Source organism: Leptodactylus fuscus, chromosome 1 (assembly GCF_031893055.1).
Source record: "Leptodactylus fuscus isolate aLepFus1 chromosome 1, aLepFus1.hap2, whole genome shotgun sequence".
In the NCBI taxonomy this organism is placed as follows: domain Eukaryota; kingdom Metazoa; phylum Chordata; class Amphibia; order Anura; family Leptodactylidae; genus Leptodactylus; species Leptodactylus fuscus.
This window is the reverse complement of record NC_134265.1, coordinates 278,880,444-278,898,437: the sequence shown is the minus strand read 5'-3', so window position 1 is coordinate 278,898,437 and position 17,994 is coordinate 278,880,444. Positions and strand designations below refer to the sequence as shown.

The window sequence follows — 17,994 nt, the reverse complement described above, 5'->3', positions numbered from 1 at the left end:
TTCTTGTCAATAGCAGTCAATATGACAGCTATCACTCATTGATACTTAACCCAGTGACAGCAAATAACTATATTAGAACTCTGATACTTGGACAGTTGTGAGGGGTCACATATTTACTTCGATTTACTAAGTACACTATAGTTCTTGTAAATGGAGTGGAATCATCTGTATATATTCTTTCTTTCAATGTTGCCGCACATTCATTATACAGCACCCTTGTGCCATTATTTAGAATGTTATTTTTACTCACAAATCCAATATGTATAACATAGTTCTGTAACCTCTTATGGCTCATTAAGTGTTCAATTGGTGCTGAGATTCCAAATATCCAATTATACTTGTCTTCTATCACGTTATAAAACCAGCCTCAAAGTAGCTGACACACCAAAAGCAAATGGAACTGCTGTTTGTGAAGGGAGGGGATAGTCCGGCATGGAGAAATTTCATCTAATTTAGGATTTTGCAATGTGCTTTACAGTGGATCTTATTAACTCAGCTCCATAAATGAGATAACAATTTTATCTTAAAAAGAGCTTTCCACAATAATTGCAACTAAATGGAATGGTATTAGGGTGCAGGGGTGACGGAGTAAATTAAAAGCGGAAAGCACTTCATGCTTGAACTTCTTCCATTTCTATTTTTTTTAACTTTAAGCTTGACTTGTATCTTTTTTTTTTTTTTCTTTTACATGAGGAGTACATATAATGTAAATATAATCATTTTGGATTTTATGTACTTTGATCAAATATTAGGGAGTTAGAACTTAATTTTTTTGTATCCTCAAAATTATGCCAAGTAACTAGTGCTGTAATATTTTTACAAGATGAAAATGTTTATCAGAAAAACTCTTTTTTATTTCAATCTCTAATATTCTACTGTAAGACTGAGACTAAGACACATTGAAATCAATGGGAGGCTTTTTAACCCATTGATTTCAATGTGTTACGCGCATTAAACAGAACCCATTGAAGTCAATGGGAGTCTTTTTACCAGCGTTGATTCTGCCATGAGTTATCGTGGCAAAATCAGCGCCACTTTACTCCGTGTGAATAAGGGAAGAAAATCCGAAGAGAAAAACGGTGAGGAAAAAAAGGCGATGCGTTTCTGCTGCATTTTTTTCTGGAGCTTTTTTTATCTGGGTTTTTCTACATGGGGCCTTAGCCCCCTTAGGGAAAACATGAGAGTTTTTGAAAGCATGGCTTTTCCCACAGTGTTTTTTTCTGCATTGTGAATGGAATTATCCAGAATCTCGTTCACTTTGTAGATACTGTAAAACGCAGAGTTTTTTCCATGATGTTTCTGCATCAGAAAAAATGCTTCATTTCCGCAATGTGGGGCTTTAGCCAAAAGGCTAAAGACATTAATCCATGTGCTACTGCTTATACCTGTACGGCCAACCTACCACAGGCCCTATGATTAAGACAGGGCAATGGGTCCAGAGCCTTCCCATTACTATGGAGTCAATATAGTGACTACTACCAGCAACAACATGCTCCAAGACATGAGACCTATGAGTCCAGTAGCGGCACTCCTCCAGATCCTGGTTAATTTTCACGCCGGATGATGGATTTGTAGATTTTGGCTTGTTATTGTTTTTTGTTATATAGGTTTATTATACTATGCCAGCTTCTACAATTGATCACATAGTTTATTTGACATAAAGAATTATTTTTGATTTGTTTCTGTGTTTATCTTCATCTTGCTTGGTGTATTGTGATAGTGTGTGGTATATGATTAATTAATGATTGAGAGTGTACATATGTGGTATATCATTTCTGACTGTATATATGCTGTATACTAGTGGGATGTTGGCGTTTGTGTGGGTGTATTAGAAAAAAAAAAAAGCAAAGAAACAGAGACAAACATACAAACACATAACATTATCATTGTTGTAATAATTGCTTGACATCAACAATAAAAAAAAACCCACACAGTTTTTTTTCATCAAATGTATATATAATGAGGTATTGGTTTGTATTTTCGCCTCCAATAAATTAACTAAAAAAAAGTATTTTGGCAGAAATGCATAAGCTTGCTCTTAAGAGTCCATACACTAAACTACAGATAACAGATAAAACTAAACCATATATATATATATATATATATATATATATATATATATATATATATATATATACCTCCATGGATAGCTTCTGTCTGCCATGGAACACATCCGTCTAGTGACATGAAGTAGTCAGCATAGAGTTCCTGGATAGGCAGTACTGCCACATCAGATGCTGGGTGGGGTCTATCTAAAGGGATGGGTGAAGTAGGCATATACTGTTCAGGGTCACCATCATATACACTCTCATGAATCCAGGTGTAGCTGTGTAAGATGACACAAGCTTGATTCACTAAATGTACATTATCTGGATCCATCTAAATGGGAAAATGTAATACCCACCATCTGCTCCTCAGAATGCCAAAGGCGCACTCAACATACTGTCTCTCTCTTGTGAGATTGTAATTGAAGATTTGCCTCTGATCATCCAAATTGTGGTGGGGGAATGGCCATATGAAATGGGGGGACAGTCCAAAGCTTTCATCTTCCGTGATCACAAATGATGCTGATCTTCCAGTAGATCTTGGCAGTTGCCTTGGTGAAGTAGAAGGGCAAGCTGGTTTGACTGTAGCTGTTCATCCATTCCAGAAGCCCTGAATATGGCGGCATCAGCAGAACTTCCATAGACCTCAGTATCTACAATTATAAACCAACAGTTGCTGTCAGGCATGGCTAACAACACCACTGAGAAATACTGTTTATAATGGTAGTAAAGGGACCCTGAGTGAGGTGGCTTCTTAGCATGAATGTGTTTACCATCCAAGACACCCAAACAATTTGGAAAATTAGTGGTGTTATAGAAGCCATCATCAATGTTAACCCAATCTTCATCAGCATGGCTTTCAGTTGCTGACAAATCAGTTTGCAGATCACCCAATTTCAGAAAATGTAGAGCAAATTACCAGAAACTTAGTGCAGTGAAGAAAAATAGTTTACTGTTGCTAAGAATTTAGAAAAAACAATAAGAAAAAAAAGTTCAGAAATGCACCGTCTCATGTTGGTGTCCTGGAAGGTGCATCCAGGACATAGTTCCTCCAGAAGACGATCACAAGCTGGGATGGACACCTAGTTCTAAAACTTATCCAGGTGTTGACGCAAGTCCTGAGTATGAGAAGCTTTTTTTGGAGCCATGTTGTGAGACAATGCAGTAAATGCAAAATCTCCTCCTCTTTCTCTGTGGCTCTTCTTGCACTGTTGTTGCTTGCTTGCTATCCAAAGCACCATAAGATCAGCCAGTAAAGGAAAACATCATCCACAGGATCAAAAGACATTTTTGCAGAGATAAACAAAAAAAAAAAATACAGCAAGATCAGCACAGGACTATCACACAGCTCAGGTGACCTTTTTTTATAGGCAGGGATAGGGAAAGGGGGCAGGGACAACCTATGGAAATCATTAGATGTCTCCGTTTTTTTTTTTTTTTTTTTTACAGATCCTCAAACTTGGCCACACACTGATGATACACTCTCCGTTTTTGCGGACATACAGCACTGATACTGAAGACATGCTGATGACACATGGTGCACAAAAAAGGAACACTGAATACTAGTTGGTGGACCACAAAATAGGCACGGTCATCTGCAACTAGGCTTAGTTGTTGTGAAAATTATTATAGGCTAGGTTCACATTCGCGTTTTGGTTTCGATTCTTCGGGTCCGCTTGGGGAATGGTTATTCGCAGAAACCCGCAAACCCCATAGACTATAATGGGGGCTGCTGGATTTCCGCCTGAATTTTATTTTATTTTTTTAAGTGGAATGAGGAATGGAATCCCTGAGGGCAAATGCGAACTAATTCATTGTTCGAGAGTGAATAAGTAAATTACATCCAGAAGGAGCTTTTTGTCTTAGAAAGGGCTGTTGTAAACCATGATGGGTTCCAATTAACGGTTTTGCTTTTCTCTTGCTTTGTATTGCAAAATAGGGGACTATAATAGATCAAAGTTAAAGCATACATGTGATCATTTGATGGCGCTTTGTTTAAGACCGTAAATTATACAAAACTATTGGCTCTTTAGCATATGGCTAATATAGCCTAACAGGGAACATAATAGACTCATACTTATGTTTGAGCCATGTAATTATATCTTATTAAAGGAAATGGCCTAGCCTGTGGCATTGGTAGGTAGATCTGTGTACAATCCCATTGTCTGTCTCATCACTTCAGTATACAACAGCCTCCTTTATTATGTCTTAGCAGTTATTATATATAAATCAGAACATTATTTTTCTGTGGAAGTGGTTAAATATTTTTCCTCATTAAAATGGTTCTTTTCCTGCTGATATCCATGTTGTCTTCATTCCAGCTAGTGTGATTTTCTATTGTTTAGATTTGATGCCTATTTGTGATATTCAATACCGTGCAAATTGCCAGTACTTTAAACCGCTGTGCAATCAACCTCTTCAGACCACACTCCCCACTGTGTCCTGAGAAAGTAGAGCTGGCAGACACGTTGCCATCAACAAAATATACCAACAACTGCTTCATTTTCATGCATTAAAACAAGTATGTATAAAATTAAAACTAGAAAATATATAAAAAAAAACACATTTTAAAACTGTTTTGAAAATCAATAAGGATACAATTCTGAGGTACAAAACTCAAATGCCTTATAAGGCCTCTTACCTACATCAAAACTGTGTGAGTGGAGGTCTGGCTGTGGAGAGTCCCTATGTACATTTCAGATATTTGTCATATGTGATGTCTGTGGATGAGCTGTCACACACCTAAAAGACTTTCTGCCTTCTGTCTTCAACAGTATGCCTTACATTTAGGAACACTACTCCTCACTGGAGTACATTTACATTTTGGCGCATGGTTGTGCACTGATTTATTAAAAAGCTGTTTGGGGTTGGTCTTAATAAATGTGCCCCGTTGTTAGAATCATAAATAGGTTTCTCTGTATGTGATAGCCATTGTCAGATGTTATTAACCTGTTTCTACATATTTCTATGCCCTAGTGATTACACAGATATGGCCATTGTGCACACATGAACTTGGGAAGGAGGAAAACTGTGATGACCACACTTCCATAATGGTGGCCAACAGTGGCATAACTTAAGTCTTGTGGGGCCCAGTGCAATCTTTTCTCCGTGGCCACCTACCTCATCCCTAAAGTGAATTCTTGATGATGATGGTTACAGGTGCTAAGGAGCTTAATCAACCTTAACATGGTTAGGTAAATCTGTGGGTCTCCTTGGTTTATGGGCCAGATGAAATCTGCAATCTCAATACTGAAGCCAGTGCTCCTGGGCCCCGTAAGACTTCTGCGCCCCAGTGCGACTGCACCCTCTGCACCTACCCAAGTTATGCCCCTAGTGGCCAACACCTCTTCAAACAAAATGGACTGGGATTAAAATACTGTCTAATGGTTGGGCAGGATTGCACTGGTCAGACCTTGTCAAATAGGACTTTTATCCTAGTGATATGCTATCAATGTATTGTACAATAATAGATAACCAATGTAGTGCCCTAAAAAAAGAATATTGACTAACAAATGATCTTTAATTGGACTAAAGTGGAGGAAATCTTTATAAACCATTCAGTGGGACAGCTATGCAGTAGTATGGGTGATGGAAGAGGGCAAATATTTTAATATTGTTTCTTTTAAAGCTGAAAATGTAAAATTAAGAGAAATAGGCTGTTTAATGTATTTTGCTAAAGACAACTATCTGTAAGGTTAAGCTAGTGATATGTCAAAACGCTTTTATTTCTTATTACAAAAACACTTGAGAAAAGAATAGCTGACAGCTAAAACATATTTCATTGCCTTGGCTGTTTATGAAATATTAACACGCAGTCAATAGCTATTGCATTCATTGTTATTTGTGCCAGTATAATATCTGTTTATTATCTAGAAATGTCTAACTATGAATTGTGTTTTTTAATAAAATGTATTATAGGAATAGGACCAGCTGATGACAGAAGATAAGAAAAATATTATATTGTAACCTAGGTAGGAAACCAAGATGCCCACCAATGAACCAAAGTTTAACTATCGTACTTATAGCAATAGAGAAGATTTTCTAGCCTTCCCTTCTTTCTCATTGAGTTTAGCATGGATATGACCAGCTGAATACTACGTCCACTTTTGCAGCCAATCTTGTCATTGTACTAATATACCTAATGTGAAATATAAAGCATTGCCATATTAACAGACTTTGAACAAATCCTGTGTTGTCTGATCCAGCGTTCGAAGTCCCTTCTATCTTCCTCTTCTTCCTAACCCATTGAATCTATGTTAGCGTAAACTTGAGAACACATAGAAGGTAGCATGAATGCAGGATTAGATTATACAGTATTATACTGTATGTGGACACATAGGCCTCCATAAGAATTATTTAAAAAAAAGTAGTAGGACATTTTTAATAAAATTCCATTGCAAAATTGCTTTTTTTTTTTTTTTTAATTTTCAATATGAATATTAAGAAAATGTTTGAATGTGAGCATAGCTTTTATTTTAGCTCCACACAGTCACAGTAAAATTGTATAAACTCTCACTTTTTTTAATTGCAGATTTTGAATTAAGACTAAAATAAATATTACTGACACATAACTGTGCTGCCTTATGTGTATTCTAACCCTTTAGCCATCTAATATTCTGGCCATTACAAGGCTTTGAAATAACTTTTTATTTCAATGTAGCTTTACAAGATCTTTTATTTTGTGGGTACATAAGACTTTTTATTACTTTTTGAAAATCTGACTTGATCATGTTTATCTTGTTATTTATTCTACATGACAATTTTATTTTAGGGGTTGTTATAGATGTGGTGACTCCGGTTGTTTTTTTTTGTTTTTTTATTGACTGGGGAAAAAAGTCCACTTTTCATTATTTTTCTGTAAAACAACTTAGATGCTGGGTTAAATGTCTTGTATGCTTCTGATTGATCACGGATGGGTGAAATCATGAACAAAAGTCCATGGCATGGATTTTTTTTCCCAATATCTATCTATTTATTTATTTTAATAAAATAACATACAGAAGTGACAAAATGTCGTGGCAGAGATACATACTGCAGTGAGACCACTTACCACCACAACTCACCACCACCACTTACCACATAAACAAGTTGATAACAGATAACAAGACCAACAGACAACAGATGCGTGGGGGAAAGAGAAGGAGTTGGATCGGTAGGCTCAAGTAAAACCAGAGAAGTCATGCGAGTGCATGCAGGGTACCAAGGAGGTGGGGGGCTTGATAGTTCTATGGAAGCCAAATATTAACAATGGGGGTGTGTGGAATTAGATATCTCTGTGAGTGTGTTGGTACTAAGGTTCCCAGGTGAAGAGGAAACTAGAATGAATGGATTCCCCAATTGCAAAGTGCTTGGTTAACCTTTTCCTTCCATTGGGGGATGGAAGGGGGATCCGTCTCATGTCACCTAAACGGAACCAGTAGTTTGGCCAACTGGATTAACCAGATGATAAGTTCTCCTAGACACTGATTAAAGTCCACTTTAACTAGTGATATCTCCAAATTTATGAGGGCTACAGACTGTATGAGGGCCCCTGTGGCTCCAGAGCTAGAGCCATTTAAAATTACAGTGTCAATAAACATGTTCTACTCGGGGTACACAGGAATGCACTTAGCAAAAGACCTGACTCCTGCTTGTCCAAAACTGTAGGGGAGTTAAAGATGGATTTAAATATTTTTCACAATAAAATCTCATTGGAACAGTCATATGTAAATATAGTTTTTTAGAATATGAAACAAGTCAATAGGCAGATTTATCAAAGCTGCATGAAAAAGAAGCCCAATGTTGCCCAAAGTGTTTAGCTCAATGTTGCCCATTGACTGCACAGCTTTCAGTTTTTTTAGTCAGAATATAAAATTAATGCTGAGTTGTTATTGCTAAGGACAACAGGTATTCTTTAGGGTTAATGACCCACGTAGCGAATCACAAAAAAATGCTGTGGAAAAGACTGTGGTGGAAATACATCCCATTTTTTCTCCACAGTTTTTCACAAAGTCCTACTTTCTGCCTTTATTATCTATACAGAAAATTCCAGCATTTCCATAGGTATAAATGACATGCTGTGATTAACATAAATGCAAGCGTTTTTTGAAATCGCAGCATTTCCTCCACATATTTTTTTTTTTGCAATGTGTATATGGGATTATCCAGAATCCCATGTACCTCGCAAGTGAAGTAAAATGCAGCGTAATTTGCCACAGGATTTCCAAGGGCCCTAACCTCACTTGATACATAGAGTTTGATATACAGGAAATTTGCCTCAAAATCCATTTTAAAGAGGACGTTTCATCAGATTGGGCACAGGCAGTTCTATATACTGCTGGAAAGGTGACAGTGCGCTGAATTCAGCACACTGTTGGCTTTCCCAATCTGTGCCCCGGGTAAAGCGCTATCGGTCCCGGTACCATAGCGCTTTACAGTCAGAAGGGCATTTCTGACACTTAGCCAGGGACGCCCTTCTGCCCAGCAGCGCCTATCGCGCTGTACTGTGGAGCAGGGAGGAACTCCCCCCTCCCTCTGCTCACACAGCTCGTCCATAGACAAGTATTATCAGGAGTGGGAGGAGGAGTTCCTCCCTGCTCCACAGTACAGCGCGATAAGCGCTGCTGGGCAGAAGGGCGTCCCTGAATTCAGTGCACTGTCAGCTTTCCAGCAGTATATAGAACTGCCTGTGCCCAATCTGATGAAAGGTCCTCTTTAAGGGAGCGTTCACACTACCGTCTGTGTCCAACAGGTAGTGTCCACTCCTAGTGTCCGCTCAAAATCTTACACGGACATTAGGGGCGGACACTAGCTGTGTCCCTGACACCTGTCATTTATTTAAATGGGAATCGGGTGCATTCTTTTGCACTCCGTGCCCTTCCTTCACTGTCTGCAAGTGAAGATGTCTGACTTTTCAAGCGGACAGAAAAAACCGACATGTAGGAGCTCCGTTGCTTGTCTGTGGCAGAGACATACACAGCTCAGAGTTGCTCCCAGCACTCAGCTCTTCCCTCCTTCCTGAGAGCAGGCAGCTATGTCACTTGAGGACTGAGCAGATAAGCTCAGAACGGGCCCCCGTGGTCATAGAAATGCATGTAAACAATGAAGTGAATAAATTAAGATAGCGGCCAAACAAAGCAGTTTTGATAAAGCAATGTATTTAGAAAAAGTCTTATATCCACATAAACTAGCAGTATAGATAGGATCCTTGTTATGGGACAACCCCTTTAAGGACCAGGCCTTGATTTTCAAACCTGACATGTGTCACTTTAAATGGAAATAACTTAGAAACTCCCATACATTACCCCATTTTCAAAACTGGACCTCCTCAAATAATTTAAAGTTGGAAAGTCTGTTATCCCTTTAAGGATTTCACAACAATTAAAACAATATGTAGGGGAAATTTTGTCATTTCATATTTTTTTTTCCAATAATTCATTAATGTAGCCCTAAAATAAAACCAACAATAAATGGAAAAAGATTTGTGGAACACAGTCCAACTTAAATCAATGAGGATATGAAATCTTGCTCTGATGCTCGAATCCCACCCTTCGATTAAAGGGGCACTGGATTTTCGCTATTTTAGATAAACATATGCCTGAATAGCCTTTAAAAAGGCTATTCAAGTCCTTCTAATCATTTGTTAAAAGACCCCCCCGTTTTAATAAATTACCTTTTAAACGTATATGTAAACGAGCCCTCTGTGCACCGTGGGCGTTCCAGTGTACTCCTCACATCATATTCTGTTCACGTCCTCCTCTCTTGGTTCTTGTATGTAAGTCCCTCCTCTTGCTTTCGATTCACAGCCTCTAACTGTCTCTTCGATGCTAGTGGCACAGGAACTGTGATGATGTCACTACTGCTCTGTGATTGGCTTGTCCCTGTGATGACGTCAATACAAAGTCCGTCGTCATCTTCTAAGTAGTGATCTATACAGAGCAGGGGCTGCAGCTCCCTGTGTCTATCATAGAATAGATGTACTGTACACATGGAGATCTATGATAGACACAGGGAGTAGCAGCCCCTGCTCTGCATAGATCACTACTTAGAAGACGATGAAGGACCTTGTGGTGAAGTCATCACAGGGACAAGCCAATCATAAATGAGACTCATCAATCATGAAAGACTGTGTACATATTTGATTTTTGATACATCCATTGGCTCTATTTGACAACACACGTTTGATATGTATAGGCACGTGTGTTTATTTTATCTGTCTTGAAAAAGGTAGCCAACACATGATATACAGTTTGTAACATGGTATACTTCACAACTGTGTATTCTGTGGACAAGTTGGAAGGTTTTCCAGAGGAATGTACCAAAGAAAAAAAACAAATGTTACCAGTTTTGTGTGTATCAGTACAAAAACATATTGTCTTCTCTGTCTTTTTTTAAGTGATATGAAACGTGTGTACCTATATTTAATGGAATGCAGAACTCTGCTTTTATGTGATTTATGCATGCCTCTAATAACTATGTGCCTAAAGTGCTCCTTCACTGAAATGTCATTTGGTTAAAAATATATAGCTTTTGTTTAATAAATCATCTTTGTCCCTGCCTTGTGCTGTCATAAGTGCTTAGTGCATAGGTTAATAAGTAGTTTGTCACATAGTTATTAAAATATGCCATCCTGCACATTGCAACCTGACAAAATTGTATGATGTGACACATCTGTAATCACTGACAAAGATCGCCAAATTAACTCATCTAAAACGACAATTTGTTGCGCTGACTGAGTGCTTCGCTTTCAGCAGTAATCTTTATGGAGGTAGGTTAACATATATTTAATATGTCGCCATTTTCATCCAGCAGGCAAGGAATACAGGCAATAACATTTATACAGATTCAGTAGCTTTTGTATTGGTTTATTCAAGAATGTTTCCAGCCAAAATGATAAGCTGATAAATGTTTTCACATCCTGATATTTACTAATCTTGCACACTCTTTTCATCATAGGTTAAACAGGACCTTTCATGACCTCAGGCACATGCAGTTTTATGTAATGAAAAAGAAAGAAGAAGCGGGGGGCACTCACCCAGGTAAGTATCTTCGTTTAAAAATTAGTCCTTTATTCTGTATAAGGAAAATGTTTGTTCTCGTACCGAGTTAGCCAGTGGGTAGGAAATATAAAAGGAAATATAAAAAAAACAAAAAACTTGATAGTCTTCAGTAGTTGATACCTTTTTAATGGCTTACTAATAATGATGACAGATTACAACGTTTCGGAACTCTAGGCTCCTTTCTCAAGTAAATTTAAATTTTTATATTTACTTGAGAAAGGAGCCGAGAGTTCCGAAACGTTGTAATCTGTCATCATTATTAGTTAGCCATTAAAAAGGTATCAACTACTGAAGACTCAAGTTTTTTTTTTTTTTTTTTTTTAATATTTCTTTTATTCTGGAATAAAAACATTCAGGGAGGGAGAGATAACATGAAGGCGAAGGCAACAGCCATTTCATATGTGAGGCTTGAGAAAACACCTGTGTTCGGCGTGAAACGGCTGTTGCCTTGGCCTTCATGTTATCTCTCCCTCCCTAAATGTTTTTATTCAAGTTCAGAATAAAGGACTGATTTTTAAATGGAGATACTTACCTGGGTGAGTGCCTCCCTCTTCTTCTTTCTTTTTCATTACATATTCACTGTTTTTCATGGGATGTAACCCTGTAACAAGTATCTTAATTGGAAATCTTTTGACATATTTCCTGCTCCCATTGGACAACTTATGTGAATCATGGCTTAACATTAATAGTAGTGCCACTTTTTCTTTGTTTATCTACATGCAGTTTTATATACCACTAGAAACTAGAAATCCAACAGCGCGCTGAATTCAGCACACTGTTTGATTTCTGATTATGTGCCCCAGGCGGAAGAAATATTGGTGCAATTACCGATAGCTCTTCAATGTCAGAAGAATGTTCCTGACTATCTATCTGGGAACGCCCCTCCTGACCTTACTGTGTGTAGCGCTATACTGTCAGGAGGGACATTCCCAGATAGATAGTCAGAAACACCCTCCTGACAGTGAAGAGCTATCGGTAATTGCACCAATATCACTTCTTCCTGGGCACATAAAGGGAAAGCCGACAGTGCGCTATTATATATAAAGCCACATGTGCCCGAGGACATGAAAGGCTGTTTCTAGCTATCTGTGCTCTAACTTTACCTTCAGTTTCTAGGACAAGGTAAAAACTACTTGCCTTCAGTCATACAAGATGTACTGTCTGTGTACTTATGAGACAGTGTAAAGTTATTGTAGCCCTTGAAGATCAGAGATCCTAGGAGATTGGTGAGTCTATAGTGGATGAGGAGAGGTTCACATATCTCAATAGCCAACTCTTGCTTTTGGATGGTATTTTTCTTTGTGATTTACTGTGTAGTGCTTTACTGTGATCACTATTCACTTTCATAAGGGACTGTGCCTATACAGCTCCTCTGTAGGCAGTAACCGGGAAGGGTGCACCATTCTTGCTGAAATCAACATTGTATATCTCCACATTATTGAAACATGACATCATGTGTTAAGCTTAAGCATGGTTTAGAGTTTTTTTTCAATCCAAATAGTCATTTGGGTCCTCATTGCTTTGCTACAAAGTAGTAACTAATATAGGGGAAGGCGGGGGGGGGGGGGGCGGGGCAGTAGCACCAAGCCCACTGATCTTGATCGCCACAAACATATCCTGCACTTTCACTAAAATACACCGTGGGCTCCCTCCTTTTTAATATGTCTTCTTGCAACCAATATATACCAGTCATACTTAAATATAATGGTAAAGCAGAAAGTCTAGCCTCCTGCTTCACCATTCTGGTAGCTTCTAGCTTTGAGCTGCAGAAACAATGAGAACTACAGAGAGCTGCAGGATACCAGGCACTGCAAGTCGACTGGCTGTTTTGCGGTGCTTGCACTTTCTCTATCCACTGGGGAGCATTTTGCATTGTACAAGGGCCAACAGATACCACTGGGGATTTCCTTAGTCTGACAAGGTTGGGAAACACTGAAGTAATACAAGTGGGATTTGGGATATTAACAGAAATTGGATAGAGTTCCAGCACCTGGGACCCCGATGGTCAACTGTTCAAACAGTTGCTTGGTGGGGATCCCAGTTGCTATCCTCCACTGATCTTTTATTATATCAGTTATATTTATTATTATATACCAATAAATAAAAACTGGATAACCCCTTTAATTAGACAGCATTATTAATAAGGGAGCAAAAAGGTTTTTTTTTTTTTATTACTTCATGAGCATTATTAATTGGAAGCACATGGGGGCATTATTAATTTAAAGATGCAAACTGGAGTATTATTTATTGCCAGGAGACTCAAGTAATACCATTGTCAAAATTAAGCCTCATCCTTGCCACACAGGGCCAGATTATAAGCTTATTACTAGAGATGAGCGAACACTAAAATGTTCGAGGTTCGAAATTCGATTCGAACAGCCGCTCACTGTTCGAGTGTTCGAATGGGTTTCGAACCCCATTATAGTCTATGGGGAACATAAACTCGTTAAGGGGGAAACCCAAATTCGTGTCTGGAGGGTCACCAAGTCCACTATGACACCCCAGGAAATGATACCAACACCCTGGAATGACACTGGGACAGCAGGGGAAGCATGTCTGGGGGCATAAAAGTCACTTTATTTCATGGAAATCCCTGTCAGTTTGCGATTTTCGCAAGCTAACTTTTCCCCATAGAAATGCATTGGCCAGCGCTGATTGGCCAGAGTACGGAACTCGACCAATCAGCGCTGGCTCTGCTGGAGGAGGCGGAGTCTAAGATCGCTCCACACCAGTCTCCATTCAGGTCCGACCTTAGACTCCGCCTCCTCCGGCAGAGCCAGCGCTGATTGGCCGAAGGCTGGCCAATGCATTCCTATGCGAATGCAGAGACTTAGCAGTGCTGAGTCAGTTTTGCTCAACTACACATCTGATGCACACTCGGCACTGCTACATCAGATGTAGCAATCTGATGTAGCAGAGCCGAGGGTGCACTAGAACCCCTGTGCAAACTCAGTTCACGCTAATAGAATGCATTGGCCAGCGCTGATTGGCCAATGCATTCTATTAGCCCGATGAAGTAGAGCTGAATGTGTGTGTTAAGCACACACATTCAGCACTGCTTCATCACGCCAATACAATGCATTAGCCAGTGCTGATTGGCCAGAGTACGGAATTCGGCCAATCAGCGCTGGCTCTGCTGGAGGAGGCGGAGTCTAAGGTCGGACCTGAATGGAGACTGGTGTGGAGCGATCTTAGACTCCGCCTCCTCCAGCAGAGCCAGCGCTGATTGGCCGAATTCCGTACTCTGGCCAATCAGCGCTGGCCAATGCATTCTATTAGCCCGATGAAGTAGAGCTGAATGTGTGTGCTTAGCACACACATTCAGCTCTACTTCATCGGGCTAATAGAATGCATTGGCCAATCAGCGCTGGCCAATGCATTCTATTAGCTTGATGAAGCAGAGTGTGCACAAGGGTTCAAGCGCACCCTCGGCTCTGATGTAGCAGAGCCGAGGGTGCACAAGGGTTCAAGTGCACCCTCGGCTCTCCTACATCAGAGCCGAGGGTGCGCTTGAACCCTTGTGCAGCCTCAGCTCTGCTACATCAGAGCCGAGGGTGCGCTTGAACCCTTGTGCACACTCTGCTTCATCAAGCTAATAGAATGCATTGGCCAGCACTGATTGGCCAGAGTACGGAATTCGGCCAATCAGCGCTGGCCAATGCATCCCTATGGGAAAAAGTTTATCTCACAAAAATCACAATTACACACCCGATAGAGCCCCAAAAAGTTATTTTTAATAACATTCCCCCCTAAATAAAGGTTATCCCTAGCTATCCCTGCCTGTACAGCTATCCCTGTCTCATAGTCACAAAGTTCACATTCTCATATGACCCGGATTTGAAATCCACTATTCGTCTAAAATGGAGGTCACCTGATTTCGGCAGCCAATGACTTTTTCCAATTTTTTTCAATGCCCCCAGTGTCGTAGTTCCTGTCCCACCTCCCCTGCGCTGTTATTGGTGCAAAAAAGGCGCCAGGGAAGGTGGGAGGGGAATCGAATTTTGGCGCACTTTACCACGCGGTGTTCGATTCGATTCGAACATGGCGAACACCCTGATATCCGATCGAACATGTGTTCGATAGAACACTGTTCGCTCATCTCTACTTATTACCTCTAACCCTCTTGTCCAGTGGTGAACTTAGCCTCTCTGCTGCCTGAGGCAGACGATAGTAACATTTTTTGACTTACAAGAGACGTCTCTGACTAACCTAATCACTTACATTTTCCATCTCTTCCCTTTGGTTTGCCATGACCACTTCTTCCAGCTGTGACTTGTCTTTGTAAAGTTTGCCACACAGACATCTTTGACTCCTCACATCTCCACACACCAGACCGGCATATATATATATATATATATATATATATATATATATATATATATATATGATTCACCCTTCTATTCATAATGTCCCCTAATGAATGTGTTTATAAATGTCCCTTGCATGCGTAGTTATGCCCTACAGCGGTCCTTGCAACCATATTGGCACACCCATGAAGTATTGTTATACTCTAGTGTCTTTTCAGACCCCAGAGTATAATGTTCGAAGATTCCGGGAGGTGATAAAAAAAAAAACACTGTTACTTACCTATCCCAGGCTCTGGCAGACTCCCTGCAGCTTTCGGCCATCTTCAATGTCGGACCTGACGTCATATAGGCCAGACCAGTGTCGCGTCAAATGGACCTGGGTTATGTGACGCCTGGAACATTGCCATAAAGGCCTGAAGCCTACTAGGAGTAACACCAGATCCATTACAGGTGAGTAACAGTGTTTTTTTTGTTTCTTCACTTCCCTTCTTCACTTACCCCCAGAAAAGACCCCGGGGTATAATAATAGTGGTAGTTGTTGGATTCTTAGGCCTGTTCCTGCTCACAGCCGCTTCTACTCCACCCCCTTCTGCGCCCTATAGCAGAAAGGGAAGTGGGGTGTGGCCATGAGCAGGTGCAGGGATAGGTAGATAAATAATCCGTTACCTACTGGGGTTACTCCAACAGGTAGCGGCCTATTAAAAAAAACAAAAAAGTTATCCTCACCTACCTGTGATCATTTGATGGAGCTGTCACCACCTCCTCTTCATTGACCCGTGCATAAGACGTCTGTGTCTCAGCGCAGGAGGCGTGATGACATCTTAGCATCGCCGCCTGCACCGAAACACAGAGGTCTAAGCCATCCCAGGACGGGTCCACTCAGTTTTGTTTTCAGAGCGGCCTGTCTTGGGCCAGTTTAGGGGAAAAAAAGTTTTAAAATTTTTTAAAAATTGCCACCCCTCCGATAGTGCCACCTGAGGAGGCCGCCTCACTCCACCTCATTAGTGGTGGGACCTGCTCTTGGCACAAAGAGAACTTGTATCAACTTTCCCTTTCTTGCTGAAAACTAATAGTAGTCAGGTTATTCTCCCCCTCCCAGATGAAAAGGAGGCAGCATCTACTAGACTTCTTAAAAATTATCTCAACATCTTGTGCTGTTATGCTATTTCTGTACTGGTTTATTTGCACAAATAGATCTCGTAATATAATTATTACAAATATGTATTTTCTGGGGAAATCTCCTGATTACATGACAGATAGCAATAAAGTCAGAAAAATGTTCAACTTTTTATTATGCTGTGAATTGTTGCTGAAACCAAAACATCCTTTTATCTCACCCCCTACAGGACTAAAACTTTTATTACAAAATGAGACTTGATCTTTTCTTTTCTTATCAGTGTGTCTCCTGACAAAACAGTGGCATTATTATCAACAAGCTATGATATGCCATAATAATTCAATACTTTGATAGCTACAACACATTGCAACAATTTCCAAGCACAGTGTGGTACAGACAAAAGAAACAGGGTTTACAAGATGCAAGCTTACAGTCCTTAAGGAATAGATGCGAGATGTCAGAGAAAGGAGTAAGCAATTTAGAAACAGTGTTGGAATACAAGTAGAGAACTTTAGGCCAAGTAATATGCTTATCAGAAGATGTCATTTTCTAGTAGGAGATTGCTGGTTTGGAGAATGTAGCATAGAATACTAGAAAAGAGGGCAGGAACAAGAGAAGTCTTATATGCAAGGAAATCATTGCAGTGGTATTGAGGTTGTTATTGTCAGAGTGGAGGTTATATGAAGGATGGAACCTGTAAATTACAGATCAAAAGTAGGCTGAAGTAAAACATGATAGGGCGTTATTGGATGGGTAGCCAGTAAAGAGATCGCTAATGCCACCTATTTTACTCCATTTATATCTGGTAATAAATAATCTAATATTTATAAGTTATATAGTTATTTTTATCATTGAATGGCTCATAGTTGTCTCATCATAATTCAGATTACTGCCATGGTATAAAACTATGCAACATCAGGTATTCCTTGAAGTTTTAATTAAAGTTACAGATTGTTAAAGTCATGAACATTATGGGTGTGGCATGTTCTGGGCTTACTATATTGAAGACATCTTGTTTATATTGAAGATAACTTGAAGGCAAAACAGTACAAAATCCTCAAAAGTTGCAGAGTCCTATTTATGGTTTTCCTTGGAATAGGCCATCAATATTAGCTCAGGGGTTCAATGGCTGGGATCCCTGCTCATCAGTTGTTGCCAGCAGCCATGCACAAAAAACAAAGCCAAGGTAGACACGTCTCTGTGTAGTAGTCATGTTGAGTTACTGTTTCTTAGACCACATTCAAGTGAATATTAATTGAGTCGCAGAAGCTCAAAGGGAACACTATACAGAGAATGGAGATGCCTGCTTCTGGTTCTGTTTGCTGTATATCAGGTGTCGGTAACAGTTTATCAGCAGGGTCCTGGGTGGGCCTCACTCTAAGTGGATATTGATAATCTATCCCAAAGATAGGTCATCAATGCAGTCAGTCCTGGAAATCCCATTATCAAGTCCTGCACTTCAGAATTCTGACATCAAAAGTCAAAGA

At 39.8% G+C, this 17,994-nt stretch overlaps 1 pseudogene; it reads right to left on the bottom strand.

Moving 5' to 3' along the window:
* The window catches only part of LOC142189636 (uncharacterized), a 37,798-nt pseudogene that overhangs the window by 5,503 nt on the left and 14,301 nt on the right, over positions 1-17,994 (bottom strand).